The 12,800-nt window shown below is 39.1% G+C and overlaps 1 pseudogene; it reads left to right on the forward strand.

The window, feature by feature from the left end:
- The window catches only part of LOC117497551, a 112,312-nt pseudogene extending 100,129 nt beyond the window's left edge, over positions 1–12,183 (forward strand).
- Positions 12,184–12,800: the final 617 nt, after the last annotated feature.

The raw sequence follows: 12,800 nt of genomic DNA on the forward strand, positions 1-12,800 counted from the left end.
GACTTTCTATCAGCAAAACAAACAAAACAAATCAAATCAAATCAAGTTTTATTTATATAACACATTTCTAAACGATTTTTGGTCGAGCCAAAGTGCTGTACATATAATAAAAATACCCTACAGTAAAGACACTTTACAGCAAATACAACAGCACAGTTTGTTCAGAATATCAGTATGAGAAAACGACACCCTCTGTCCTTAGACCCTCACATCGTACAAGGAAAAACTTCCGGAGAAAACCTCACAGTTTAAAGGGAAAAATGGGAGAAACCTCAGGGAGAGCAACAGAGGAGAGATCCCTCTCCCAGGACGGACAGACGTGCAATAGATGCCGTGTGTCAATCGAAGAGATAATACATTTTACAGCGTAGGTAGACCGAATGTTTGGAAATGCATGTGTCTATAATAAGAAGATGAGTCCACGAGGATGTCAACAACAATCCTGTGGGAGCCATCAGGGAAGCAGCATGATGAGACCCAGGCAGGACCGCAGAGAAGATTTAATAAGTCCCTAACCAGAGGTTTGGACTTGCAGCACACATGGACATTAACGTCTCCGCAAATCAAAACACGATCATATTTCACCATGATCCCGGACAGAAAGTCAGAAAAGTTAGTGATGAAATCCTTATTGCACTTTGGCGGATGATACACGACTGCGCAGAGCACAGGCGAGGCCGGGTTCAGTTCAAAAAGCTGCAACTCAAAGCTAGCATAGCTAGTTACAGGGTGAAGCAATCGGCATTGGAGGCTAGGTCTAAACACTGATGCTATGCCCCCACCACGGCCGGTGGCACGGGGGGAGCTGAAGAAAGTACAGTCGGGAGGAAGAAGTTCAGAAAACGGTGTATACTCGCCAGCGTGGACCCAGGTCTCCGTCAGGAACATCAACATCTGATCATGAGAGGTGAAGATGTCAGAAACATAAAGAAAGAAGAAAAGAAAATAGAAACACAGCCCAAATAATATTCAAGTGTCTTCATTCTCCCGATCATGTTGTAGACCATTATGCTCCAGGAAGTCGAAAAGGTTTTCCAGATTTCCCAAAACCTATCCAGTTTGTTTGTAAGGGGAAAACGTATCCTTTCATGAGCAAGGTAGAAAGTCATCCCTTTCAGCCATTGAGAAAGTCCACAGTTCGATGGTTCCTTCCATGGACGAGCTATGCATCGTTTAGCCTCCAAAAAGCAAGCATTGAGCAGAAACTTTACATTCTTGGAAGTTACAAAGTCATGAGGGTATATATTCAGGATACACAATTTAGGATCAAGAGGTACCTCTTTACCAATAACCACACTGATCAGCTCTAACACCCTTTTCCAAAAGGAGATTATTTGAAAAGAGCGACCCCTTCACGTTGTTACATTTAATGCATGTATCAGGAATATTAGGATTAAAGTGGTGCAACCTAGCCGGAGTAATGTACTGTCTGGTTAGCCATTCATACTGTAGTAATTTGGAGTGTGTTCGTTGTTTGAGTTTGAGCCAAGGAGCAAGCCTTTGACCATTCCTCCTGTGTTATAATTTGTTTTAAGTCCAATTTCCTCCAGGCCTGCAATATATTGTTTGAGGATTCTTTACATTCATTTGCAAACAGATTGTATAATAAGGATACTTGACCCCTGGCTTCTTGATGTTTCAAAATTATGTTTTCTAAAGTGGACAGAGGGGGAAGTTCTAAGCTGCCCTGGCAGGACCCTATAAAACTCCGGAGTTGGAGATATTTGAAAAAGTGCTTTGCAGGAATTCCATATGAGGTTCTGAGCTCTTTAAATGACATAAATGTAGCTTCTTTATAAATGTCAGACACCTTAGCAATACCTTTGGTCGACCAGATTTTAAAGCCTGGATCTGCCCTGCCTGGCCGAAATCCATCATTACCAAAAATGGGTGAGAATTGGGATAGATTCTGTATCTCACCAAAGTATGTCAGAACACTGTGCCAAACCACAATTGTGTTTTTGAGAAAGGGGTTCCTCTGTTTAATTAACCTTTTTTATTTGCTGAGTAAATATAAAGGTTTATGGGGACAGCAAGTGACAGGGATTCCATTGTGACCCATGCAGAAGGGTCACAGTCCCGCCCTAATTTGATCCGCCCAATAATACCAGGTGAGATTCGGTAATGGTAATCCACCTCTATCGTATGGCAAATATAACAAAGAGAGCCTAAGTCTTGGACGTTTGTTTAAAAGTTTTAAACAGTTTAAAAAAGGAAGGTGGTGGGGAAAGTGGAATTGATTGGAAAAGGTATAAGAATTTGGGTAAAATTGTCATTTTGAGAACATTGATGGGTCCAATCAATGAGATGGGTAATTTAATCCATCTATTTATCAACTGGATAACTGCATCTGTGAGCTGGTTGTAATTAGCTGGGATAATTTCGTTAATAATTTGGGTGATTTTTACACCCAGATAGGTACATTTCCAGGTTTTAATAATAGTGTTATCAATGCATTATTTAGTGAAGGAGGAAGGGATCCCCTATCAAATGATTCTTCATAAATTTTGAGCAGTGGTGGGATCAGTTTACCCTTAACCTCTTAAGCCTGATTGCCCCCGCCGGCGGTGGTCCACACTTTTACAGGTTTTTACCTTTGCTCATTACAATTTGACAATCATACAAAACATATCATGCTGTGGTCCTTTTCTAATATAAAACCTCAATTCACAGTTTTACATTTCTTACATTAAATTCTAACTTCAACTGGCCCACTTCAGTTGTGACATTTAAATTCTAACTTCAACTGGCCCACTTCAGTTGTGACATTTCAATTCTAACCTCAACTGGCCCACTTCAGTTGTGACATTTAAACTCTAACTTCAACTGGCCCACTTCAGTTGTGACATTTAAATTCTAACTTCAACTGGCCCACTTCAGTTGTGACATTTCAATTCTAACCTCAACTGGCCCACTTCAGTTGTGACATTTAAACTCTAACTTCAACTGGCCCACTTCAGTTGTGACATTTAAATTCTAACTTCAACTGGCCCACTTCAGTTGTGACATTTCAATTCTAACTTCAACTGGCCCACTTCAGTTGTGACATTTAAATTCTAACTTCAACTGGCCCACTTCAGTTGTGACATTTCAATTCTAACTTCAACTGGCCCACTTCAGTTGTGACATTTCAATTCTAACCTCAACTGGCCCACTTCAGTTGTGACATTTAAATTCTAACTTCAACTGGCCCACTTCAGTTATGACATTTAAATTCTAACTTTAACTGGCCCACTTCAGTTGTGACATTTAAATTATTCCGACAGAATTTAGAGGAATATCCTCATAACCAGGAGATGGCGCTTCATTCACAAATACAGAAAGACAACTTTTCATGGACTTTCAGTTGTGTTTTGAAGAGCATTTGAACACATCAATATTTTAGATCAAATAAAGTATATCTAATCTTGTAATTCAATAATATATAGTCTTTATATATTAAATAATCATAATAATAATGTAAATGTTTACATTACACTTCTTTATTTGTTATGCTCATTTTACCTTTACAATCGTTTGCTTTAATATGCAGTATATTTTTTGTAATTTTTTTTTTGTGTTTGCTTCCTCCTGCTCCCTTTCGGACACATACTGTATGATTTATTATTATTATTAATATGAAGATATTATTAAGATAAGATAAGATAAGATAAGATGTTACTTTATTGATTGAACATTTTAGTTTAGAATGTGCTGTCCCACGGTAATTCAGAAGGCTCACAGGTCACATTCCGACCATTATTTAAAACAATAGGTGCTTTCACACCGTCTACAGTTTGATTTGTATAGAGCTGTGGCTGAATGGCCGGCGATTAGGTGTGGCGCATTTATCATTAGGTAATCAGAGCTGCCTGCCTGCCGTCAGATTTCATTTAAAAAACAGGTCTGATTTTAAGATTATTTCTGCGCTCATAAAGAATGATAAGAATAAGAATAATGCGTATTGAACTGGTTTCATTAATTAGTGAGTTTATTTAAGGTAATTAGGTAGAAGCCATTTTTTATCAGTAACGAATTTAGCAGTTGAACATAAAAGTCAACTAACTGAGTGTCACTTCCAATGACAGTGTTGTGTTTTTATTTTATGCACTTGAAGTAGCCTTATAGAACCTGATGACAATGTCAATTTCACTTTCCACTATGTCCACCTTTATTTTGCACAACTATGGCAGAACTTTATTGAGGCCTGTAATTAGTCGACTACAGGTATCTTGGGTCAGTCTTGTCTTCCAAAAATCAGGAAGTAAAGTCCCCTGGACAAGATGTGAAGTCAACAGATAGTCACTCAGAGGGGGGTACTATTTATTTTCAAATGCATATAGGCTATGCCACACATTTACATGTAGGCTGCACCGCTCTTCCCATCAAGGATTTGAATTTGAATGGGATGGAGAGACGTGTGTGATTAAAAATGAGTGGCCAAACTAAGACTTAGGTGCTTGCCCCACGGGAACGCATACGGCCGTTTGCGTAACTGTTTAGTGTCATATAGACCGTTCTGCCACACTAGGACGACCGAATATGGCAGTAAACAACTGCGGTAACGATAACGGGTCCCAAGGTGGATAGACCGGCATACGCAACGCTCTGGGGGGTCCAACGGCTCCGTGTGTAGGACCTATACGATCATTTTGTGATAATGATGACCCAATAGCCCTGCCTCCCCCCACCTCTGCTGCTCACCCCCGCAAAAGTACACTGCACACTGAATTCAGATTATTTATCTTTATCTCAATATGGACATAAACGCGAGTGAAGTTTAATCTGACAGGACGGAGACACGCAGCTCCTCCCGCTGTGATGCAGCGGGAGGAGCAAAAACACACACTTCAAGTCAGATCATCACCCTTAGCTATTTTAATTACCTCTCAAACTACCTAAACTAGTTATAAATATGTTTATTTTTTACTGTCGGCCGGGTCACTCATTACTGGATCAGCTGCTGCATGAGACAGACACTGACGCTGTCAGAAGAGAGGAAAAAGAGAGGCCAGGCTCCGTGTATTTTATTATTATATATCATTATATAGAGTCGTTATTCATTTGTTTTAAAGCTCAATAAATAACAAAGAAGACCTTTGACCGGCACTTTTATCATTTTGTCCGGAAGATTTTAACACTTTAACACACGTTGACCGGGGAAAAACTCTGCCCGGTTCCCTCGGCCCCCACCACGGTAAATAAACAGAAGGGCAGCCATGACAACCATGCTTCTTCGCTGCTTTTGTGGAGGAAGTTACAGCGCCACGTACAGGCTCGGCATATGTACTGCAGCTTTTTCCAGCGGTTGGAGCTAAACGGAGCTGTCTCGTGTGAACAGACACTATCCGGTGTATATTGCGTGTGGACGGAAGCTTTTTTGCGATTGCGTTAATCCTATGCGTTTTGCCGTATGCGTTCCCGTGGGGCAAGCACCTCACTGAACAGAAATCATTCCAATGTGTGCTATGGGTCAGTAAAAAAAAAAAAAAAAACACAGTTTAAAAGGGGAGTGATTAGTAACATATGCATAAATAAAAAAGAAAGAATGCAGACTAGGTAAGATACAGATAAGAGAGAGGAGTTTATCAAATATTTGTGATTGGTTGTGAGCATATTATAATGGTTTTTTGATTATTGAAATATATACAGTTCTGTTTCATATGAGTGTTGAGAGCTGTATCCATACATCTCTTAATTTTGACCTCAAAGTGCACCAGATTGATGCATTTAACTTCAATTTAAAGAAAAACATCTTCTGTTGTAACAACAATAACATTATAAATAGTAACATAGCTGAACATGGTATTGAACATTTAGCTTTGAGTGTTACTGACCTGAGATGTTTTCATTACATGAATTAAGGTGACTGAGGCTTTTTAACATAGACCTTTCAGTGTCCCACATTTTGCACAGAACTGTCCCACATTAGGAAATGCAGATTGTCTGAGACAACTTGGCACTAAGAGTACTGATATGTCTACCATTTCTTTTCTGAGTGTAATATCTGCATTTGCTCTTTTGGTTTGATTAGGACACATCCTGGGGATTTCAGAATGGTACTGGATTTTGATTTATTGTATTGGCTTCATATCGCAATATATTCCCGAAATCTGAAATGCAAAAAATGTCCCACATTAGGGCAATTCACCCTATAACTACCACATTATAACTGAGTGAATGTAAAACTTAAGGATACAGTTATGAAGACATATCATTATATTATTAAAATATCCATTTCCACTGGGTGACTAATTTCAATTGATGTTGACACCATCTCACAACACTCCAAAAATAACATGACTTTCTGAAGCAAAATTTAAAATGTATGCTGTTTAAAATCTCAAATTAGATCTATTGTCCATCTATATTTGTATTATTGTTTAATGGGAACTGTCCATAATCAAACAGTCATTCCACTTCAGACTGAGAAAGTCAGTCAGCGAATATCAGGACATTCTGATGTAACATTTCAAGATAAAAGACCTTTGAAATGTCATATATGAGCTATCGTCCCGCTGTTTTTAGATAAGAATGAACTATTAACAATAGTATTGCCGAGAGATAGGAGTCGGAGGCGGTGCATCGAAGGTGCAAAAGGTAACTTTATTGAGCAGCAGAAAAGCACATGTTGCTGGCTTGCAGTCCGGGAAGCATAAACGTTTCAAATATCCATACAAAAATCTTTTGTTATTTTATTTTATTTTAAATAAAATGAAGGACATTCACAGTTAATGTAATTAGATATCAATTATGAATGCCATACATATTGCATACATTCATAGTCAATATTTATTCAGTATGTATGATAGCTGTCTAACAGAAGTTAAATCCATTTCTCACTTATTCTGACAATGTACTTAACCCCAAATAAAAGAACCCAATAAAAAGAGTTGTTAAATAATAGTGAAGTCACGTTGTAATAACAATAACTCATCTCTCGGTTTGAGTGTTCTTTTTCTGCTTTGCCAAAAGCCACTGTGTCAAGTGTCTAGTGACTATTTTTCTTAGCGGATGCATGTCAATTTAAATCAATACATACAACTATTTTTTAAATCAATAAAAACATTTTCTAAATCCATAAAAGCATTTCAATTAACCTGTTAAGCCCTGAGCCTGTTTTTCAGGTCTCAGGCTCGAAAATGCCATTCCCAGAACAAATGACCATATCTTCCATTCTAAAAGGGTTAAATTAATAATCTTTTTTCTCAAAGTAATGATAAACCTCTGAGTTGGATGTAGAAAAGTCAGAATCAATATAGATGTTTTTTATTTTAAAGAAAATTCAGATTTTACATCGTAAAAAACTGTCAATTATAGTGTCCGTCCAAAAATTATTTTTTACTTATAGTGAAAACCACCCTTGGATGATGGGTTAGTAGACTTTAGGAATCCAAAGTACAACATATAATAAGTACCCTGTATCAAAATTGATGCAAAACAAGTGACATTTGACCTTTTTAGAGAGATTTAGCAAAAAGAAACCACTTCTGGGGTCATTTGGGTGGATTTTCCATATCTCTGGCCCCCCTTGCTCGATTTTGATGGTTGACACCTCTTTCTGACCGTTAGAGCCAATAGAATCGAAGGGGGAGTCCCCCACACACACACACGTTGTGAAGAGAAAAGGTGCGGGCTTCGCGCATGTAATTTTGCATCAGAGTGGACCTATCTCTAGCTCTGACATCTGGAAACGGAAAAGCAGTTTTATTGCTTATGGATTATCAGAAATCATTTCAAAGGGACACAGACACATTAGATTAACCTATGGATTAACTTCAGCAGCGTTTTTATCGTTTTAATGCCATTGAAGACCACTTTGGAGAGACTACAGAGTCAAGGTAAAAATGTTAGCATTTTTAGCTACCTAGCGTCATCTGTTTTGATGTCCGTTTTTGCTTATAACGTCGCAAATACGTATAATTCAGTGGTAATGTCGGTGTCAAACGATTCTGTGTCACCTCACGATGTCAATCGATGTGTTGGATGTGGTGAAAAGATAAATAATAAGGTTTTGTGAGTGATTTTCGGTGCAGTAAGGTGTTAGCATTTTTCGCTCGTTGCTAATTCAGAGGCTCAGTGTTAGCATTGTGGGTTTTCTTTTGAAAAACAAATAAAAATGATCAGTTAGATGAGTTTCTTCCCGTTACATGGATATAAAACATTCATAGTTTTATTAAATGAACATGCCCTCAGACACTGTTTCCTGCAAGATGTTGCGGCAGTACCCCGGTACCGGGGTCTCTCGGGCTTAACAGGTTAAGTGGATGTCATTGAAGACCTTTACAAGAGCAGTCTCAGTGCTGTGGTTTGGTCGAAAGCCTGATTGGAAAACATCGAAACAGTTATTTAAATGCAAGAAATTACTCAACTGTTGAAAAACTACTTTTTCAATAATTTTACCTAGAAATGGTTTGATATTGGCCTGTAGTTGTTCATTACTGAAGCGTCTAGATTATGCTTTTTTAAGAGCGGTTTAATGACTGCAGTTTTCAGGGCCTGTGGAAAAACACCTGAGTGAAGAGATGTGTTTACTATATGAAGTAGATCTGAGGCCATGCAAGGAAAACATTTTTGAAAAACCCTGTTGGAATAATATCAATGCAGCAGGAGGAGGATTTCAGAAGTTGTATAATCTTAACTGTAATATTAAAGAGATTTAAACTGTGATTGGTCAGTCCACAGCATGCTCAGCTGCTAACAGTGCTAACTCAACGCTAACTCCCTGTTACTGTTGTGATGCTAAGCTAGCAGTTTGAATAATTTTTACTTTATTATCATTGTCAGTTTGGCTGAAGCATGTACAAGCATATACAAAACTAAACAACAGAACTTTGTAACGCCCTAAAGCTTTAGAAAACTCTTCACACATCTAGAGAATCACTCAGACATGTGACCGGACAGAGTCAAGCTTTTCTGACAAACATTTCAGCGTTCTTATAAATAATAAAATAATGAATAAAGTTTATTCATAACAGTAAATGCTCCCATCCAGAAAGATCACAGGGGACGGATCAATAATGAAACATTAAAATAAAAGGTGGAGGATATAAACTGGTACATCCTAGTGAGGCTCCAAAGGGAATGACATTAGATGAACATTAGCTCTGAACTAAAGTGGTGAGACATTGAATATGATGAAGCTGTTTCAGCAGCAAAGCAACAGATGACCAGCTCTTTGCTCCACAGCGCTGCTCCTGGATGGCCTGTTGTCTGTCGTCCACATCACTGATGAAGGCCTGAGCATCTTGGAGCCGCTGGAGGTCACACGCACTCACGTGGTGGTGAACGTGCCTCACCTCTCTTCTTTTGGCCTAATCATCGATCGAGTGAAAAGGCTTCTAAAGTGGCGGATAAAAGGCCAAATTCTGCTGTTCCTACGACCCCCGGGCAGAGAGGAGCAAATACTGGATGTATTTATGCTGCAGAAAAACGTCCATAAGGAGGAGGTAAAGTCAGCCTCGATATAAGCTCACTGTCAGACTAAACACTTGTTTTTAACCACAGATGTTTCCACAAAGAGAGTAAGATCTATCTGAACTGAATCTTCAGATGGTTCGTTGGTTGTTGTTTTTGCCAGTGTCACTTGTGATACATAAGGCATATGGTAAACACAGCACAAAGCTGAAAGGCTTCCTGAGATGGATCACGTGATCTCATCCTTACTCACTATGTTTTGACGTTCGGGCAGCCGTCTTTTGTGTTTCAAAGACTTATGTGATAAGTATTATATATTCAACATCCCTGTTAAAAATAACAGTATTGCTCAATAGCTTATATCCAATAATTAAAATAACTTTTTTAAATGTCTCGATACAGAGAGGAGTGATATATCCTTATTATTATGTTTGTAATTGATTGTAAATCTCATCACTCTGCGGAGCAGGTCCGTCACCATTTGTTGTTTTTAGATCTTTAAATCAACTGACTATGAGAGCATGAACTGAAGTGATCACAATGTCCTGTTACTGAAGGTTGCTGTCCCACAAGGAAGTGCTGTGCACATCAAGATCTCTTCCCGTTGTAAGCTGGATATTGATCACAGTTACAGTGTGCACTGTGAACCTGAGGACTTCTTCATACAGCCGGAGGTGAGTCACTGATGCTCCTCTAAAGAAACACAATGATCATTAACACACATGTATCTGCATGTGGATCCACAATCAGGAAAGAAACGGATAAACATTTAACTTCTGCTTCTGGTTTCCAGCATGAAGAATTTGAAACAATGTTTGGACCAAATTACCCTCCGACATTTGAAGTTTTCCTGACGACGAGCACAGAGAGAGTGGTTTTGAAGGTCCAGGACCAAGATGGAAACGTAGTCTGGAATCGTCTCGTGTCACTGGAAGGTAAAGACTCCACCTGAGCTCAGACCCAGTGATAGACTGATAACTCTAAAGATCCATCTCATAGCCTTCTCTATTAAGGCTCCATGGCAGCGCATCATTACGACATTAAACACACAACCTGTAATATTCTAAAACCATAATAAAAACTACTGTGGTGCGGTGGTGAAACAGCGTGGCATCATGGGAGTTGTAGTCTTCAGCTTCTCATGGTTGAGTGGATACGGCCATTACAGGAGACCATTATGAACGTTCTGTTACCTTGATTAAAATTACACGTCTCTTTGAACCATTTGGGATAATGTATGTACACAACTCAACCAAACATGAATAACATACGTGTATTAGTTTTTATACATTTTAATGAGGAAATGTTACATATTATAACTTCAAGTGAACAGAAATCCACCTCTGGGAATGCTGAGTTACTTACATTTTTAAGAGATCTGTTTAATGTGATTGTTGGTTATTCAATAAAAGTATTTTCCCTGTTTATCTTCCAGGTCCAAGGAAGGAATTGTCCCAGAGAAATGTCACAGCAAAGAGCAGAGTCCCAGCAGAGAGCAGAGTCCCAGCAGAGAGCAGAGTCCCAGCAGAGAGCAGAGTCCCAGCAGACCAGTGGCTGCTCTCAGTTCGGGCAGAGTTCATCAAAAGAGTGTCTCTACCTGTGCTGAGCTTCCTTCTGGATAAACTCTTTGAGTCTGAGGTGATCAGTGAATCTGAAATGACATCAGCCAGAACCAAACCCAAAAATGACGGAGCACGAGAAGTGGTGGACGCGGTGCGAAATAAAGGAGCTGCAGCCAGCAGGGTTCTGATCAATGCTCTCCATGAGCTGGACCCGTATCTTTACGAAGAGCTCGACTCGAGGCTGAAGCAAAACCTCGGGGAGTGTGTGTGACAGTTGAAGTCTAGTCCTGTGTTTTGTTACCTGTAACTATTTCCCCTTGTCCTTGAAGGTAACACAGATTCTGAGCGAAGGCTACTTTCCTTCTCCCCTTTCTCCTGGACTTCCTCCTGAGAGCAGCTACCAGGGCTTGTTCTTATTTTACCAGTTGGTACTGACTTCTGGGTCAGATTTGGGATTTTGGGGCATTTGGTACCTCGGTGTGCGATTGGGAGTTCTGTTTGTTTTGTGTGATCAAACTGCAAAGACCTCTACCTGTTGGGGACTGTAAGTATAATATTCTTAGATGGTGAATTAAACCTACGTGGCAATAGTGACCAACCTTTTTTCCCAAAGTATAAAGAAAACAAGTCCATGCTTTGGATGTCTTTTAACCTGACTGTTCTTTCACCTGCACTATTTCTATTCAAATCTATCGTGCTCTATTTCATTGCACTATTTTTATTTTTGTGTTATTACTGTATTTTTTCTCTTATGTCCTTTATATAATATGTTACACTGTTGGAGGAGCTCGGGACCTAAGATGTTCATTACCATAACTACACTGTAGCTGCTGTGCACATGATAACATAACCCTTGAATCTTGAATGATTGCATTTAGTCTGAATGGGGACATCTGCTGGTCTACTCTTGGTATTGCATACACGTAGACGGCATAAAAGAAATGTACAAATATAAGTGAACTTTTCTGTTAACATTTAATCTTCTTAAAATGTAACTCGAGAAGCGGCATTGGATATTTTAGTGCTAACATTGAGTGGTGCAGGAATGTCGTATTTCTGTGTTGGTCCCTGAAGGCAGCATCTCCCTGCTCCAACGCTGACATAAACATCTTTCTCAGCTCATGAATCCATGAATTGGGCAAATAAATCTTTGTCTTATAAACGTCCCAGGTCCCCTACAGTCTGCACTGCTTCTTCCAATATAATAATAAATAATTAAACATCATGTAATTGTATTATTTTATTGAAAAACTTAAATTGAAACCCTTACAGAGAACAGGCACTGAGATGTAATCCTGTTCACTGATGTTCTGCAAAGCTGGCCGTCATTGATCCACTTTAGCGAGGTGGTAATGGATGATTGAAATGTTAATGAGCCCCGCTTCAGTTTATCTGATTCACAGAAGTCACACTAAACAACAGCTGTTTCATCCACTGTGTGAAAGAAGGGCGGCTAATCCAACGAACCAAACCATCCTTTACTAAACCGACCAGTGAGTATTCATCTGTTTCACCATAAAGAATCAAACTCCGAACAACAAGGAGCAGATATATTCACTTCAAGCAAGTCATACCACAGTTACTGCTGCTGAATCAGAGATTTAACTTCCATGTTCTTGTAGATATTACTGTGTGTATGTCTTACAAAGGATGCCCACACAGAACAAGATGTATATTTAAATCCTCTAAGCTCTTCATATGTATCATTAAAACCTAAGACTCATCAAACATCGTCAAGAACTGAAACTAATAACTGAAGCAGGAAAATGTTCTTGTAGATATTATTGTGTATCAGGGTGTCCGCTAGGATTTTTTCTTGCCGGTCAAGTGTCCGGAAATAAT

The sequence above is a fragment of the Trematomus bernacchii genome, unplaced genomic scaffold, assembly GCF_902827165.1.
Source record: "Trematomus bernacchii unplaced genomic scaffold, fTreBer1.1, whole genome shotgun sequence".
Taxonomy (NCBI): domain Eukaryota; kingdom Metazoa; phylum Chordata; class Actinopteri; order Perciformes; family Nototheniidae; genus Trematomus; species Trematomus bernacchii.